Raw genomic sequence first — 19,066 nt, 5'->3', positions numbered from 1 at the left:
AAAAAAGACGGAGGAGGTGAAATCAAGATGGAGAAGTAGGAGGATCCTAAGCTCAACCTCCTTCCACCAACACGCAAAGACTACAATTACATACAGAGTAACTCTCTCTGGGAACAAGCTCAAGGCTAGCAGAGAAAATTTTTCAAGGCTAGCAGAGAAAATTTTTCACAGCTAAAGATATAAAGAAAAAGCCACAGCAAAAAGGGTAGGAGGAACAGAGAATGCGGTCAGATTAGGACACACACCCTAGTTCAGAAAACCGCAAAGAGGGATGTCACAGATGCACAGGTCCTCCATAGGGACTGAGGTAGTCAAGCTCCTTATCAGGCACCTGCCCCCTGCCCAGAGACCCTGCACCAGGAGGACAAGCCCCTATAATGTCTGCCTTTGAAAGACAGGGAAGCCTAAGAGGCTTAAATGAGGGAGCTTTGAAAATCACCAGGGTTTACCTCTGGGACAGCCAGAGGGCTATAGAAAAGGAAACCTCTGCTCTTAAAAGTCTAGCACACTATCGATCACTCGGCCCAAAATAAAGCACACAGGCTACAGTTTGAAAAGCTCATATGACACACATGCAGGAGATGTGACTAATTTGGGGGGATGCGCTGAAAGGGAAGGGATCTGTAGGAACTGTCTAAAGAAATGCAAGCCCTAGAGGTACCATTTTTCTCGCCCTCCTTCTGCCTAGCCCTCCGGTGCCAGTGGGCGCCAGATCTGACAGTCTCCATCCACCTTGCTAGCACCGCTCCCCCCACCGCAACGTCCCCCTGATATGAAAAATACACTCAGCAGAATCAACAGCAGACTAGAGGGGGCAGAAAAATGGATCCGTGATCTGGAACACAGGGCGGTGGTGTTCATCCAAGTTGAACAGCAAAAAGAAAAAATAATTTTAAAAAATGAGGACAGGCTAAAGGGCCATCGGAACACCACCAAGTGTAATAACCTCCACGTTATCTGGGTCCCCGAAGGTGAAAAGAGAAGGAAAAGGGCAGAAAGTTTATTTGAAGAAATAATAAGCGAACACTTCTTTAACCTAGGGAAGGGAAAAGAGCCCACACTGCGCTCGCTGCTGTCGGCCTGTCAGCGCAGAGCCCACTTCGGATCCTCTGTCCCCCTCTCTCTGCCCCTCCTCCGCTTGTGTTCTCCCAAAAGTAAATACACATTTAAAAAATTGTTTTTAAAGAATTACTTTCAATGTAAATGAACTAAACCGTCCAATCAAAAGACAGAGCGTGACTAAACAGACAGAGAAACAAGATCTATCTATATGCTGCTTACAGATAGATACAGGTAGGACAGAAAACCCTAAACAAGATGAAGCAAAAGGGGTCCACCCCAAGACACAAGTAATTAAAAGGTCAAAAATTTAAGATAAGCAGAGAATGTTAAAAGCAGCAAGAGAAAGCAAATAATTATATACCAGGGAGCCTGTGTAAAACTATCAGCTGTTTTTCAACAGAAAATTTACAGGCCAGAAAAGAGTGGCAGGATATATTCAGAGTGCTGAAAGGAAAAAGTCTGGACCAACAATACTCTCCCCAGCAAGGTTATCACTCACAAGTGAAGGAAAGAAAAAACAGTCTTCCAGACAAATATTAAAGGAGTTCACCACCAATAAACTACGCTTACAAAAAATGTTAAAGGGACTTCTTTAAGTGGAAAAGAAAGAAAAAGCCATAACTGGAAGTAAGAAAAATAGGAAAGTAAAGATCTCACTGATAAAAGAAAACATAAAGATAGTGGATCTACCTGAATTAAAATGCAATGCTTTTAGAATGTGTTCAGTGAAGCAACCATCAACTTAAAAGACTGCTGTGTGTACACATGGTAGGTTATATATGAAACTCATGGCAACCACGAACCAAAAACCTGTAACAGAGACCAAAAAATTAAAAAAAAAAAAAGGGGGGCGCCTGGGTGGCGCAGTCGGTTAAGCGTCCGACTTCAGCCAGGTCATGATCTCGCGGTCCGGGAGTTCGAGCCCCGCGTCGGGCTCTGGGCTGATGGCTCAGAGCCTGGAGCCTGTTTCCGATTCTGTGTCTCCCTCTCTCTCTGCCCCTCCCCCGTTCATGCTCTGTCTCTCTCTGTCTCAAAAATAAATAAAACGTTGAAAAAAAAAAAAAAGGAATCAAAACATAACACTAAATGAAGTCCAGAAACTACCAGCAAAGAGAACAAGATAATAAGAAAGGAACAGAAAACTACAAAAACAAAACCACACACAAAAAGAAGAAAACGATAAGAAAATGGCAATAAGTACATACCTATCAATAATTACTTATTTTTTATTTTTATAAATTATTTATTTATCTTAGATGGGGGGAGAGGGGCAGAGGGGCAGAGGGAGAGAGAGAGAGCGAGAGAGAGAGAGAGAGAGAGAGAGAGAGAGAGAGCGCATCTTAAGCGGGCTCCATAGTCAGCATGGAGCCCGACGTAGGGCTCAATCCCACGACCCTGGGATCATGACCTGAACAGAAATCAAGAGTCAGACACTTAACTGAGCGCCCCCCAGGCACCCCAATAATTACTTTCAATGTAAGGGCACCTGGGTGACTCAGTCGGTTGAGCATCTGCCATCAGCTCCCATCGTGATCTCACAGTTCGTGAGTTCAAGCCCCACATCGGACTCGCTGCTGTCGGCCTGTCAGTGCAGAGCCCACTTCGGATCCTCTGTCCCCCTCTGTCTGCCCCTCCTCCGCTTGTGCTCTCCCAAAAGTAAATACATATTAAAAAATTTTCTTTTGAAGAATTACTTTCAATGTAAGTGAACTAAATTGTCCAATCAAAACACAGAGTGTGACTAAACAGACAGAAAAACAAGATCTACCTATACGCTGCTTACAAGACAGTCACTTCAGACCCAAAGACACATACAGACTGAAAGAAAAGTAACAGAAAAAGATATTCCATACAAATGAAAACAAAAGGAAAGCTCGGGTGGCAATACTTACATAACACAAAAATAGACTCGAAAACAGAGACTGTCATAAGCAACAACAGAAAGGCATTATGTAAAGATAAAGGGATAAATCTAACACGAGGATACAACATTTGTAAATACCTACATGCCCAACATAAGAGCACTAAATATATACAGCACATATTACCATACGTAAAGGGAGAAATTCATAACAATGCAGTAATAGTAGAGAGCTTTAATTCCACCTGCATGAATAGATAGATCATCCAGACAGAAAATCAATATGGAATCAGCAGTCTTTACACAACACATTCACTTAGATAAACTTAACATATATGTACAGAACATACCATCCCAAAACAGCAAAATCTCACATTCTTTTCAAGTATACACGGAACATTCTCCAGGATAGATCACATGTTAGGGCACAAAACAAGTCTCAATGAATTTAAGAAGACCGAAATTGTATCAAGCATGATTTCTGACCAAAACGGTATGAAACTAGAAATCAATTACAAGAAAACGAAAAAACACACTCAGAGGCTAAACTTCAGGCTTCTAAACAAACAATGGGTCACTGAATAACTCAAAAAAAAATAAAAAAAATACCTGGAGACAAACGAAAAAAGAAATACAATATTCCAAAAATCTACAGAAAGCAACAAAAAAAGTTCTCAGAGGAAAGCTTATAGCTATACAAGCCCATCTCAAGAGACAAACAAAAAATCTCAAACAATCTAAGCTTACACCTAAAGAAACTAGAAAGAGAAGAGCAAAAAAAAGTAAAAGTTAGTAAAAGCAAGGAAATAATAAAAATCAGAGCAGAAATAAATGAAATAGTGAATAAAAAAATAATTAAAAAGATTCAAGAAACGAAGACCTGGTGCTTTAAAAAGACAAATAAAACTGATAAACCTTTAGCCAGATTCATCAAGCAAAGAAAAAAAGAGGACTCAAATAAATTCATAAATGAAAGAGAAACTTATAACTGACATTACAGCAATACAAAGGGTGTAAGAGACAATTATGAAAAATTATATGTGATAAATTTCTAGAAACACAACGTTCCAAGATGGAATGAGAAGTAGAGGATCTAAACAGAACAATTACAAGTAATAAAATCAGTAATTTGAATCGGTAATCAAAAATTCCCCACAAAGGTCAGGACCAGATGGTTTCACAGGCAAATTCTACAAAACATTTAAAGAAGAGTTAATACCCATCCTTCCCAAACCATTCCCAAAAACTAAAGAGAAAGAACACCTCCAAATTCATTCCACAGAGGAGTTATTACCTGATACCAAAACCAAAGACATCACCAAAAACACAATTAGAGGCAAACACCCCTTGTTAATAACATAGATGCAAAATTATTCCACAAAATATTAGGAAGTTGAATTAAAAGGACCTTATACCACAATCACATGGGATTTATTCCAGGGATGCAAAGATAACTCATATTCATATAAATCAATGTGATTCACGTTCATAAAATGAAAGATAAAAATCATACTATCATTTCAGCAGATGCAGAAAAAACATTTGTCAAAATTCAACATCCATTTATGATAATAATGCTTTTTGTTTGCTTTTGTTTTTCTGTGGGAAATTTATTACTAATATAAGCTCTTTACGTTTGTAAAATGTTTCATTTATTTATTTTGAGAGAGAGAGAGAAAGAGAGAGCGAGCAAGCAAGCAGGGGAGGAGCAGAGAGAGAGAGAATCCCAAGCCAGCACAACACAGGGCTTGAACCCACAAACTGTGAGATCATGACCTGAGCTGAAACCAGCAGTCGGCCGCTTAACAGACTGAGCCACCCATCTGATCTCTTTACTTTTAATGTTTATGTTTGAGAGAGAGAGAGAGAGCGAGAGGGGGAGGGGCAGAGACAGAGGGAGACACACAGAATCTGAAGCAGGCTTCAGGCTCCACGCCGGCAGCACAGAGCCCGATGCAGGGCTCGAACCCAGGAACCACGAGGTCATAACCTGAGCTGAAGTTGGACACTTAACCGACTGAGCCACCTAGGCACCCCTGATCTCTTTACTTTTAAAACATTCATTCAAATTTTCTGATTCTCCTTTAAACAGGATCAGTAGTTTGTGTCTTTTTATGAATTTGTTCATTTTATCTATGTTACCTAATTTGTTGGCATACAATTATTCATAGTATTCCCTCACTCTATTTCTGTAACATCTGTGGTGATGTCCCTCTTTTATTTTCCCTCTTTTATTTTCAATTTTAGTGATTTGCATCTTTTCTTTTTTTGTCTTTACTGCTTACATGACAAAAAGCCTTAACAAAATGGTTATAAAGGTAACATAAATCAATGTAATAAAGGCCATAGGTAACAAACTCACAGGTAACATAATACTCAATGGCAAACTCAAAGCTTTTCTTCTAAGACCAGGAACAAAACAAGGATGCTAACTCTCACCACTTTTCTTCAACATATTACCACAAGTTCAAACCACACCGTAGGACAAAAAAAAAAAAAAAAAAAAAAAAAAGAAAAGAAAAGAAAAAGAAATAGAAAGCAACCAAATTAGTAAGGAAGAAGTAAAACTGCCACTATTTGCAAATGACATGATGATATATATAGAAAATACTAAAGACCCCACAAAAAAACTATTAAAACTAACTTTTAAAATTCAGTAAGGTTGCAGGATACAAAATCAATATAAAGAAATCTGTTCCAGGGGCACCTGGGTAGCTCAGTCAGTTGAGTGTCAGACTCTTTTTTTTTTTTTTAAATTGTTTTAATGTTTATTTATTTTTGAGAGAGAGAGTGAGACAGTGTGAGTGGGGGAGGGCCAGAGAGAGGGAGACACAGAATCTGAAGCAGGCCCCAGGCTCTGAGCTGTCAGCACAGAGCCCGATGCAGGGCTCGAACCACGAACCGTGAGAACATGACCTGAGCTGAAGTCGGACGCTTAACTGACCGAGCCACCCAGTCGCCCGAGTGTCCGACTCTTGATTTCATCTCAGGTCACAATCCCAGGGTCATGGGATCAGGCCTCGCATAGGGCTCCACCTGCTTAAGAGTCTCTCTCTCCCTCTGCCCCTCTTCCATGCTCATGCATTTTCTCTCTAAACTAAAAACATAGAAAACAAATTTTAAAAAATAAAAAGAGAAATCTGTTCCAGGGGTGCCTGGCTGGCTCAGTTGGTAGAGCATGTGACTCTTGATATCAGGGTTATGAATTCAAGCACCACATTGGGTGTAGAGCTTACTTTAAAAATTAATTAAAGAAAAAAGAAATCAGTTCCATTTCTATACGGTAATAATGAAATAGCAGAAAAAGAAATTAAGAAAATAATCTCATTTACAATTATATCAAAAAGAATACAATACCTAAGAATGAATGCAACCAAGGAGGCTAAAGATATGTAATCTGAAAACTATTAAGATACTGATGAAAGAAATTGAATACAAATGAAGAGAAAGATAAATCACACTGATGGATGGAAGAATTAATATTGTTAAAATGTTTATACTACCCAAAGCAATCTACTGATTCAATTCAATCCCTACCAAAATACAAATGGCATTTTTCACAGAATTAGAAGAAAATTTTCCTAAAATTTGTATAGAACCACAGAAGACCCCGAATAGCCACAGCACTCTTGAGAAAGAAGAACAAAGCTAGAAGTGACATACTCCCAGATTTCAAGCTATACCACGGAACTACAGTAATCAAAACAGTGCGGTACGGGCACACAAAAAAAAGCAGACACAGAGCTCAATGGAACAGAATAGGTAGCTCAGGAATAAACCCACATTTATAACACCAATTAATCTATGCAAAGGAAGTGATAATATAAAATAGGGAAAAGGCAGTGTCCTCAATAAATGATGCCGGGAAAACGAGGCAGCTACATGCAAAAATGAAACTGGGCCACTTTCTAACATCAGGTCATGATCTCATGATTTGTTCTCTGACACAGGACGGAGCCTGCTTGGGATTCTCTCTCTCCCTCTCTCTCTCTCTCTCTCTCTCTGCCTCTCCCCCTCTCACACACACACTCTCTCTCTCTCAAAATAAATAAATAAACATTAAAAAAAACATTTGCCAAAAAAACTACCAAAACTGAAAGAGGACGAAAGAGAAAATATGAACAGGCCGATAACCAGCAAAGAAACTGAATCACATCAAAAAAACTCCCAACAAAAAAAAATTCCAGTACCAGACAGCTTCACGTACGAATTCTACCAAACATTTAAAGAGTTAATACCTATTCTTCTCGAGCTATTCCAAAAATTAGAAAAGGAAAGAAAACTTCCAAATTAATTCTATGAGGTCAACATTACCCTGATACCAAAACCAGGTAAAAACACCACAAAAAAGAGAACTAGAAGCCAGTATCTCTGATAAACATAGATGCAAAAATCCTCAACAAGATACCACTAAACAGAATCCCAGAGTACCTTAAAAAATCATTCACTATGATCAATTAGGATTCATTCCTGCGTTGCAAGGTTGGTTAAATACATGTACATCAGTCGTGATACATCACATCAGTAACAGAAAGGATAGGAACCATACGGTCATTTCAACATACACAGAAAAAGCACTGGACAAAGTACATCCATTGATGATAAAAACCCTCAACAAAGTAGGTTTAGAGGCAACATACCTCGACATAATAAAGGCCATAGATGAAAAACTCACAGCCAACATCCTCCTTAATAAGAAAAACTGAGAGCTTTCCCCCTAAGGTCAGGAACTAGACCAGCATATCCACTCCCACCACTTTTATTCAACATAGTACTGAAGTCCTAGTGACAACAAACAGACAAAACAAGGAGATCAAAGGCATTCAAATCAGTAAGAAGCAGTAAAACTTTCACTATCTACAGATTATATAGAGAAGACCTGAAAGACTCCACCAAACAAACTGCTCGAGGGGCGCCTGGGTGGCTCAGTCGGTTAAGAGTCCGACTTCGGCTCAGGTCATGATCTTGCAGTTCACGAGTTGGAGCCCAGTGTCGGGCTCTGTGCTGACAGCTGAGAGCATGCAGCCTGTTTCGGATTCTGCGTCTCCCTCTCTCTCTGCCCCTGCCCCGCTCATTCTCTGTCTCTGTCTCTCAAAAATAAATAAAACATTTGTAAAAATTTAAAAAACTGCTAGAAATGTACAGAAATCTGTTACATTTCTATACACCAATAATAAATCAGAAGAAAGAGAAGTTAAGAAAACAATCCCATTTACAACTGCACCAAAAATAATAAGACACCCAGGAATAAACCTAACCAAAGAGGTGAAAGAATTGTACTCCAAAAACTATAAAACACTGACAAAAGAAATTGAAGATGACACAAAAAATGAAAAGATATTCCGTGCTCATGGATTAGAAGAACAAATACTGTTAAAGTGTCTCTATTAGGGGGCACCTGGCTGGTACAGTCAGTAGAGCACGTGACTCTTAATCTTGGGGTTGTGAGATCAAGCCCTACATTAGGCGTAGAGCCTACTTAATAAAAAAAGTCTTTAATACCCAAAGCAATCCACATACTTAATGCAATGTCTATCAAAATACCAACAGCATTATTCACAGAACTAGAACAAATAATCCTAAAATCTGTATAGAACCACAAAAGACCCAGAATAGCCAAAGCAATCTTGAGAAAGAAAAGCAAAGGGATGCCTGATTGGCTTAGTCAGTAGAGCATGCAACTCTTGATCTCAGGGTTGTAAGTTCAAGCCCCATGGTAGGTATTACGATTACTTAAAAATAAATAAAATCTTTAGGAAAAAAAAAGAAAGAAAGAAAAGAAAAATAAAAAGCAAAGGCAGATGCATCACAATTCCAGACTTTGATTTATATTACAAAGCTGCAGAAATCAAAACAGTAGGGTAGTGGCACAAAAACAGGTACATATATCAGTGGAATAGAATAGAAAACCCAGAAATAAACCCACACTCTTACGGTCAATTAATCTAAGACAAAGTAGGCAAGAATATACAATGAGAAAAAGACAGTCTCTTCACCTAATGGCATTGGGAAAACTGAAAACCAACATCCAAAACAATGAAACTGGACCACTTTATTACACCATACACAAAAATAAATTTGAAATGGATTAAAGACCAGGGCTCCTGGGTGGCTCAGTCGGTTGGGCGTCCGACTTCAGCTCAGGTCATGATCTCACAGTCTGTGAGTTAGAGCCCCACGTCGGGCTCTGTGGTGACAGCTCAGAGCCTGGAGCCTGCTTCCGATTCTGTGCCTCCCTCTCTCTCTCTGCCCCTCCCCTGCTCATGCTCTGTCGCTGTCTCAAAAATAAATAAAAACATTTTAAAAAATTTGAAATGGATTAAAGACCTAAAACCATAAAAATCCTGTAAGAGCAGGCAGTAACTTATCTGACATTGGCCATAGCACCTTTTTTCTAGGTAGGTCTACTGAGGCAAGGGAAACAAAAGTAAAACTAAACTATTGTGACTGCGTCAAAATAAAATGTTCTCCACAGCAAAGAAGATAATCAACAAAACTCTTGATTTTGGCTCTGGTCATGATCTCACGGTTTGTCAGTTTGGGCCCCACATCAGGCTCTCTGCTGGCAGTGCAGAGCCTGCGTGGGATTCTCTCGCCCTCCCTGTCTGTCTTCCTGTCCCCCACTTGGATTGTCTCTCTCTCGCAAAATAAATAGATAAAATTAAAAAAAAAAAGAACCAATCAGGCCTGAAGAATGCAATAACTGAACTGAAAAATATACTAGAGAGGAAATAAGCAGCAAGTTAGAGGATGCAGAAGAATGCATCAGCAAGCTGGAAGACTGGGTAATAGAAAGCAACCACACTGAGCAGCAAAAAGAAAACAGGATTTTTAAAACTGAGGATAGGTTAAGGAACCTTTGTGACAACATCAAGCATAGTAACATTTGCATAATGGGCCTCCTGGAAGGAGAAGAGAGGGAAGGGAGGCAGAAAACTAACTGGAAGAAATAATAGCTGAAAAACTTCTTAATCTGGGGAAGAAAACAGACATCAAGGTTCAGGAAGCACAGACAGCCCCAAACACGATGAACACAAGGTAGTCCACGCCAAGACACGCAATTAGTAAAATGTCAAAATTAAAGAGAGAATCTTAAAGCAGCAAGAGAAAAGCAGTTACATGCAAGGGAAACCCACTGAGGCTATCAGCTGACTTTTCAGCAGTAACTGTGCAGGCCAAAAGACAGTGACAAGATATATTCCATGTGCTTAAAGGAAGAAAAAAATCTACAACCGAAAATACTCTACTGGCAAGGTAGAGCATTCAGAATTGAAGGAGAGACAAAGAGTTTCATAGACGAACGAAGCTTAAAACAGCTCATCACTACTAAAACAACTATTCAAGAAATGTTAAATGGACACATTTAAGCGTAAAACACAAAAGACCATAACTAGAAGAAAATTATGAAAGGAAAAATTTCACTGGTGAAAGCAAACATATAGTAGAGATAGGAGGTCCATCATTTATTTAGAAAGCATGAAGGATAAAAAATAAAAGTCATAAAATCAATTATATCTGAACAATTAGTCAAGGAATACACAAAATAAAACCACAGAAAATATGACATCCTTCATATAAAACTTGGAAGGGGGGTACAGATGTTGTGCTTTCAGAATGTGTTCAAATTTAAGTGACCACCAACTTAATACAGATTGCTACATGCATAGAAAGTTATGAATGAACATCACGATAACCACAAACCAAAAACCTAGAATAGGCATACAATACATAAAGACAAAGGAATCCAAGCATTAACACTACAGAAATTCAGCAAACATCAAGGGAGCAGAGCAAGAACAGAAAGAAAAGGCAACTACAGAAACAACCAGAAAACAATGAACAAAAGAGCAATAAGTAAATGAAGTAAATGCGCCAATGGAAAGACATACGGGGGGGGGGGGGGAAACCAGAGTGACTGAATTGATAAAAAAAAAAAAATCCATCTATATGGTGCCTACAAGAGACTCACTTCAGACCCAAAAAGAGACTGAAAGAGAAAGGATGGAAAAAGATATTCTATGCAAATGGAAGCAAAAAACAAACAAAACAAAAACCTGGGTAGCAATGGTAGCAATGATTATATCAGAAGACTTAGATGTTAAAGACTGTAGCTCAACATCACTAAGTATCAGGGAAATGCAAATCAAAACCACAATGAGATCTATCACCTCAAACCTGTCAGGATTGCTAAAATAAAAAATGCAAGAAACAACAGATGTTGGCGAGGATGTGGAGAAAAAGGAACCCTCGTGCACTGTTTGTGGGAAGGCAAACTGGTGCAGCCACTATGGAAAACAGTATGTGGGTGCCTCAAAAAATTAAAAATAAAATTATTGTATGATTCAGAAACTCCACTACTGGGTATTTACCCAAAGAATACAAAAACACTTATCTGAAAAGATATATGGACCCCTTTGTTTATTGCAACATTATTTACAATAGTCGAGCTATGGAAGCAGCCCAAGTGAACACCAATGGATGAATGGATTAAAAAGAAGTGGTGTCCGTCCGGATGCCCGGCTGGCTCAGTCAGTAGAGCATGTGACTCTTGATCGCCAGCTCATGAGTTCAAGCCCCACACTGGGTGCAGAGATTACTTTAAAAACATATACATTACAGGGATGCCTGGGTGGCTCAGTCAGTTGTGTCCGACTTCAGCTCAGGCCATGATCTCACGGTTCAAGCCCTGCATCAGGCTCACTGCTATCAGCACAGAGCTGGCTTCTGATTCTCTGTCCCCTTTCTCTCTGCCCCTCCCCCGCTCATGCTCTCTCTGTTTCAAAACATAAACATTTAAGAAAAAAATGTATATATGAACATATATAAAGTAGTGTACATACACAATGGAATATTACTCAGGCATGAAAAACCATGAAATCTTGCCATTTGCAACAATATTAATGGATCTATAGAGTATAATGCTAAATGAAGTAAGTCGGTAAGAGAAAGACAAATACTACATGATTTAATTCACGTACGGAATTGGAGAAATAAAACAAAGAAAAAAAGACAAACCAAAAAACAGACTTTTACCTATAGAGAACAAACTGATGGTTACCAGAGGGGAGTTGGGTGGGGGAGATAGGTGAAACAGGTGAAGGGGATTAAGAGTACACGTACCGTGATGAGCAATGAGTAATGCATAGAACTGTTGGGTCACTATATTGTACACCTGAAACTACACTGGAATTTCAATCAATCAATCAATCAATCAATCAATCAAAGGCTGTAGTAAGTGAGAAGGAAGGGCATTACATAACGATAAAGGCATAAATCCAACAGAAAGATATAACATTTGTAAATATCTGTATATCCAATATAGAAGCACCTAATTAAATAAGCAAATATTAACAGACATAAAGGGAGACATAGGCAGCAAACAATAATAAAAGACTTTAACATCCCACTTACATTGATGGATAGATCATCCAGACAGAAAATTGATAATGAAACAGTGGCTTTTTTTTTTTTTGACATTTTTTTTTGAGACAGAGAGAGACAGAGTGCGAGTGGGGGAGGGGCAGAGAGAGAGAGGGAGACACAGAATCCAAAGCAAGCTCCAGGCTCTGAGCTGTCAGCACAGAGCCCGACATGGGGCTTCAACTCATGAACACAAGATCACGACCTGAGCCAAAGTTGGGATGCTCAACCGACTGAGCCACCCAGGGGCCCCTGAAACTGTGGCTTTCAATGACACATTAAACGAGATGGACTTAACAGAGATATACAGAACATTCCATTCAAAACAGCTTGGGGCACCTGAGTGGCTCAGTGGGTTAAGCAGCTGACTCTCGATTTCGGCTCAGGTCATGATCTCATGGCTTATGGGTTCGAGCCCCACATTGGGCTCTGTGCTCACAATGCCAAGCCTGTTTCGGATCCTCTGTCTCCCTCTCTCTGCCCCTCCCTCCCTGTGTCCGCACGCATGCACACTCAAGCTCTCTCAAAAATAAATAAATAAGTGAAATAAGCCATACAGAGAAAGACAGATACCATATGGTTTCACTCTTATGTGGATCCTGAGAAACTTAACAGGAACCCATGGGGGAGGGGAAGGAAAAAAAAAAAAAAAAAAGAGGTTAGAGTGGGAGAGAGCCAAAGCATAAGAGACTGTTAAAAACTGAGAACAAACTGAGGGTTGATGGGGGGTGGGAGGGAGGAGAGGGTGGGTGATGGGTATTGAGGAGGGCACCTTTTGGGATGAGCACTGGGTGTTGTATGGAAACCAATTTGTCAATAAATTTCATATATATAAAAAATAAATAAATAAATAAATAAATAAATAAATAAATAAATAAATGTTTAAAAAGAAAAAGGCAGAATTCACCTTCAAGTGCACATGGAACATTCTCCAGGATAGATCTTGTGGTAGGCCACAAAGTAAGTCTCAATAAATTTTAGAAGACTGAAATCATAGCAGAAGCATCTTTAAAGATGGATCGCAAAGTTATGAAACAAAACCTGTTACAAAAAAAGACGCAGAAAAACAAAACATGTGGAAACTAAACAACATGCTACTAAACAACCAATGGGTCAATGAAGAAATCAAAAAGGAAAGATAAAAAATACTTAGAGATAAATGAAACTGAAAACACAACAATTCAAAACCTATGGGACACAGCAGAGTAGTTCTAAGAAGGAAGATTATGGCAATATAGGTCTACCTCAAGAAACAAGAAAAATCTCAAAAAAGTCTAACCATATATCTAACAGAGCTAGTAAAAGAGAAAATGAAGCTCTAATTTAGCAGAATAAATGAAATAATAAAGAGTGGAAATAAATGACCTAGAGGCCAAAAAGACAATATTAAAGATTAAGGAAATTAGGAAATGATGCTTTGAAAAGATAAAATTGATAAACCTTTCTCCAGTCTCATCAAGAAGAAAAAGACTCTTGATTTTGGCTCAGCTCATGATCTCACGGTTCTTGGGTTCGAGCCCCGCATTGGGCTCTGTGCTGACAGTGCAGAGCCTGTTTGAGATTCTCTCTCTCTCTCTCTCTCTCTCTCTCTGCCCCTCCCCCCATGTTCTTTCTCTCTTTCTCTAAATAAATAAACTTAAAAAAAAAGAAATGAAAGATGAAAACATAGGATCATCTCAATAGATGCAGAAAAAACATTGAATAAAATTCAGCATCCCTTCATGAGGACCACTCCCAACAAAGCAGGTATAAAAGGAGCATACCACCACACAATAAAGGCCATGTATGACAAACAACAGACGTTGTACTCAATATTAAAAAGCTGAAAGGTTTTCTTCTAAGATCAGGAAGGCAAGGATCCTTTTTATTTAATATGGTATTGTAAGTACTAGCACAGAAATCAGACAAAAAAAATACATAAATGGCATCCAAATTGGTAAGGAAGAAGTAAAACAGTCACTATTTACAGATGATGTGACCCTACACACTAGAGTATACTATGTATAAAAAAAACCCAAAAAACTACTAGAATTAATAAATAAATTCGATAAACATGCAGGACACAAAATCAATATAGAGATATCTATTGTGTTTAGACACAATGATGACAAAATGTCAGAAAGAAAATTAAGAAAACAATCCCATTTCCAATTGCATCAGAAAAAATTGCCTAGGAATAAATTTAACCAAGGAGTTGAAAGACCTATAATCTGAAAACCATAAAACACTGATTTAAAAAAAATTGAACACAACAGAAATAAACGGTAAGATATATTCCCTACTCACTGATTATAAAAATTAATATTGTTAAAATGTCCATTACTACCCAAACCAATCTACAGATTCTGTGCAATGCCTATCAAAATACCAACACTCGGGCGCCTGGGTGGCGCAGTCGGTTAAGCGTCCGACTTCAGCCAGGTCACGATCTCGCTGTCCGTGAGTTCGAGCCCCGCGTTGGGCTCTGGGCTGATGGCTCAGAGCCTGGAGCTTGTTTCTGATTCTGTGTCTCCCTCTCTCTCTGCCCCTCCCCCGTTCATGCTCTGTCTCTCTCTGTCCCAAAAATAAATAAACGTTGAAAAAAAAATTAAAAAAAAATACCAACAGTATTTGTCACAAAATTAGAACAAATGATCCTAAAATTTGTATGGAACTACAAAAGACCCCAAATAGTCAAAGCAATCCTGAGAAGGAACAAAGCTGGACATATCACAATCCCAGATTTCAAGTTATACTGCAAAGCTATCGTAATTAAAACAGTACATTTTCCAAAAACCACATACAGATGGTAAATACTTAGCATCACTAGTTCTCAAGAAATGCAAATCAAAACAACATGAGATATCACTTCACACCAGTCAAAACACCTAATACCAAAAAGTCAAGAAATAACTGGTGGTGAGGGTGTAGAGAAAAGGAAACCCTTGCGCACTGTTTGCGGAAATGTAAATTGGTGCATCCACTGTGGAAAACACTATGAAAGTTCCTCAAAGAACTAAAAACAGAAAATAGGTATGATCCAGGGGCGCCCGGGCAGCTCAGTCAGTTAAGGGTCTGACTCTTGATTTCGGCTCAGGTCACAACCTCACAGTCTGTGAGATCGAGCCCCACATCAGGCTCTGTGTTGACAGCATGGGGCCTGCTTGGGATTCTCTCTCTCCTCTCTCTGCCTCTCCCCTCTACTGGCACGCTCTCTCTCTCAAAATAAATAAATAAAGATTAAAAGAAAAAGAAAATACCGCATAATCCAATAATTCCATTGCTGGTATATACAAAAGAATGTAAAACCACTCATTCAAGAAGATATATGGATTCCTATCTTTACTGCAGGATTATTTACAGAGGCAAGATATTGAAGCAACCTGTGTCCACTGATAGATGAATAAAGATGTGAAATACACATTTTAATGGAATATCACTCAGCCATAAAAAAGAATGAAATTGGGGTCCCTGGGTGGCTCAGTGGGTTAAACATCTGAGTCTTGATTTGGGATCAGGTAATGATCTCATGGTTCAGGAGATCAAGCCCTGAGTCAGGCTACGTATGACAGCACAGAGTTTGCTTGGGATTCTCTCTCTCCCCCTCTCTGCCCCTCCCCTGCTCATGCCCCCCCCCAACTCTCTCTCTCTCTCTGAAAATAAATAAAAATTTTAAAAGAATGAATTCTTGCCACTCACAAAAATATGGGTGGACCTTATGGGTATTATGCTGCATAAGATAAGTCAGAGAAAGACAAATACCGTATGATTTCACCTATATGTGGATTCTAAAAAACAAATTCATAAACAAACCCAAAGATAAACCAGAAACAGACTTATAAACCCAGAGAAAAAACTGGTGGTTGCCAGAGGAAAGGGGGTAAGGGATGGAATAGGCAAAATAGGTGAAGGGAATTAAGAGGAAGAAACTACTGGGCGCCTGGTTAAGCGCGTAACTTCGGCCCAGGTCATGATCTGGCGGTTCGTGAGTCTGAGCCCCACATTGAGCACTCTGCTGACAGCTGGGAGCCTGGAGCCTGCTTCAGATTCTGTGTCTCCCTCTCCCTCTGCCCCTCCCCAGCTCACATTCCGTCTCTCTCTCTCTCTCTCTCTCTCAAAAATAAATAAACATTTAAAAATTTTAAAAAAAAGAGGAACTACCAGTTATAAAATAAATGTCACAGAGATGAAAGGTACAGCATAGAAAATATAGTCAATGATATTGTAATAATGTGTGGTGCCAGATGATAACTACACTTATGTGATGAGCATTACATAATGCATTATGTACAGAATTCTCCAATCACCAAGTTGTATACCTGAAACTAATAACATTGTATGTCAACTACTTCAATAAGCAAAAGGAAAAAAAAATTTAATGAAAAAAGAAATTGAAGATGAAACAAATAGAAAGATATACTATGATCAGAGATTGGAAGAATTAATATGATTAAAATGTCTATAATACACAAAGCAACCCACAGCTTTAATGCCAACACTATGAAAATACCATAGTGTGTTTTCTTAAGTTTTATTTTAATTCCAGTATAGTTAACATACAGTGTTACGTTAGTTTCAGGTGTACAATATAATGATTCAACAATTACATACGCCACCCAGTGCTCAACGAGACAAGTGCAGTCTTTAATCCTCGTCACCTCTTTCGCCCATCCCTCCACCCACCTCCCCTCTGGTAACCAACAGTTTGTTCTTTACAGTTAACGGTCCATTTTTTGGCTTGTTTCCCTCTCTCTCTTTTTTTCCTTTGCTCATTTGGTTTGCTTCTTAAATTCTGCATATGAGTGTATATATATATATATATATATATATATATATATATATAGCATTATGCTCCCCAGCTCCATCCATGTCATTAGGAATGGATTCACAGAATCAGAACAAATGAACCTAAAATTTCTTGGAACCACGAAAGAATCAGACTAGCCAAAGCAATCTTAAGAACGAATCTGGAGGTATCCCAATCCCAGATTTCAAACTATACTATAGAGCGATAGTAATTAAAGCAAAGTGGCAAAAACACAGGCACATAGGTCAATACAACATAACAGCCCAGAAATAAACCCAAGCTTATATGGTCAATTAATCGATCACAAAGGAGACAAGAACATACAACGGGGAAAAAAATAGTCTCTTCAATAAATGGTGCTGGGAAAATGAAAAGCTACATGCGAAAGAATAAAACTGGACCACTCTCTTGCACAATACACAAACATAAACTCAAAATAAATTAAAGCCCTAAATCTAAGATCTGAAACCATAAAACTCCTTTAAAAAAACACAGTAAATTTACAGACGTCAGCCATAGCAGTATTTTTCTGGATATGTCTGTCTCCCCAGGCACCGGAAATAAAAGCAAAAATAAATAAATGGGACTACATCAAACTAAAAAGCTTTTGCACAGCAGTGGAAATCATCAACAACAAAAAAGGCAACCTCCAGAATACAGAAAATATTTGCAAATTGTATATCTCATAAGGGGTTAATATATTCAAAATTTATAATCAACGCATATAACCCAACACCAAAACAAAAATCCAATCAAAAAAGGGAAGAGTGCCCAAATAAACATTTTTCTTAAAAAAAAAACATGACCAATGGATACATTAAAGGATGTTCAACATCACTAAATATCAGAGAAATGCAGTCAAAACCACAATATCGCCTACCACCAGTCAGAATGCCCAGTGTCGCAAGCAGAAAAAACAAGTGATACGTGGGTATGTGTAGGGAAGGGAAGCCTTGTGCACTGTTGGTGAGAATGTAAATTGATGCAGCCTCTATGGGAAACAGTGTGGAGGTTCCTCAAACATTAAAAATGCAATACAGTAATTCTACTTCTGGGCATTTACCCAAAAGAAAACAAAAACACTAATATGAAAAAATATATTCACTATTATGTTTATTGCACTATTATTTACAATAGCGAAGACAAGGAATCAATTTAAGTATTCCTCTATGGATGAATGGATAAAGAAAAGGTTGAATGTATACACAATGGAATATTTACTGAGCCACACTGAAGAATGAAACCTTACCAATTAGTGGCAACATGGATGGACGCAGAAGGTATTATGCTAAGTGAAATGTCACACAGAGAAACACAAATACCAAATGATTTCACTTTTAAGTGAAATCTTTAAAAAAAAATCCATGTACAAAACAAAGAGAATCAAAAATGTAGAGAACGAACGAAGTTGCTAGAAGGGAGGGGATGGGGGGATGGGCAAAATAGGTGAAGGGGAATAAGAGGTACAAACTTCCAGTTAAAAAATTAAATACGACTCCAGATGAAAAGTATAGATTATGAAATATACTTAATAATATGGCACTAATTTCGTATAGTGACAGATGGTTAACTACACCCCCATGGCTAGCATTTCCAAATGCGTATTATTGTCGAATCACTACGCTGTGAATGTGAAATTAATATTTTTTAGATCCAGTACACTTCAATTAAAATTTTTTGAAATAAAAAACAAAAAATATACACTCAAAATTAAAATAAAATAATAAATTAAAGAAAAATAACGATAAAATAGAATATAAAATGCACTGCGAAATACAATACACAATGCACAAAATGACTACAATATATAACAAAGGCAAAGACGTTAAAATAGAAAGCTGTAAAATAGAATACTAATTAATACAGTTTTAAAAATACCCAGTTTCCCTCCAGCGTCTGGCACTACTAAAATGCACAAATAAAAGAAATAGCGCGAT

At 38.3% G+C, this 19,066-nt stretch overlaps 1 protein-coding gene across 5 annotated transcripts in view; it reads right to left on the bottom strand.

The window, feature by feature from the left end:
* LOC102902213 (homeobox protein ESX1-like) overlaps positions 1–19,066 on the bottom strand; it is a 79,389-nt gene that overhangs the window by 51,582 nt on the left and 8,741 nt on the right. The gene's annotated exons all lie outside the window — the stretch shown is intronic.

This window comes from Felis catus, chromosome X, assembly GCF_018350175.1.
Source record: "Felis catus isolate Fca126 chromosome X, F.catus_Fca126_mat1.0, whole genome shotgun sequence".
In the NCBI taxonomy this organism is placed as follows: Eukaryota; Metazoa; Chordata; class Mammalia; order Carnivora; family Felidae; genus Felis; species Felis catus.
The sequence above is the reverse complement of the archived record's forward strand: the minus strand, read 5'-3'. Positions and strand labels throughout refer to the sequence as shown.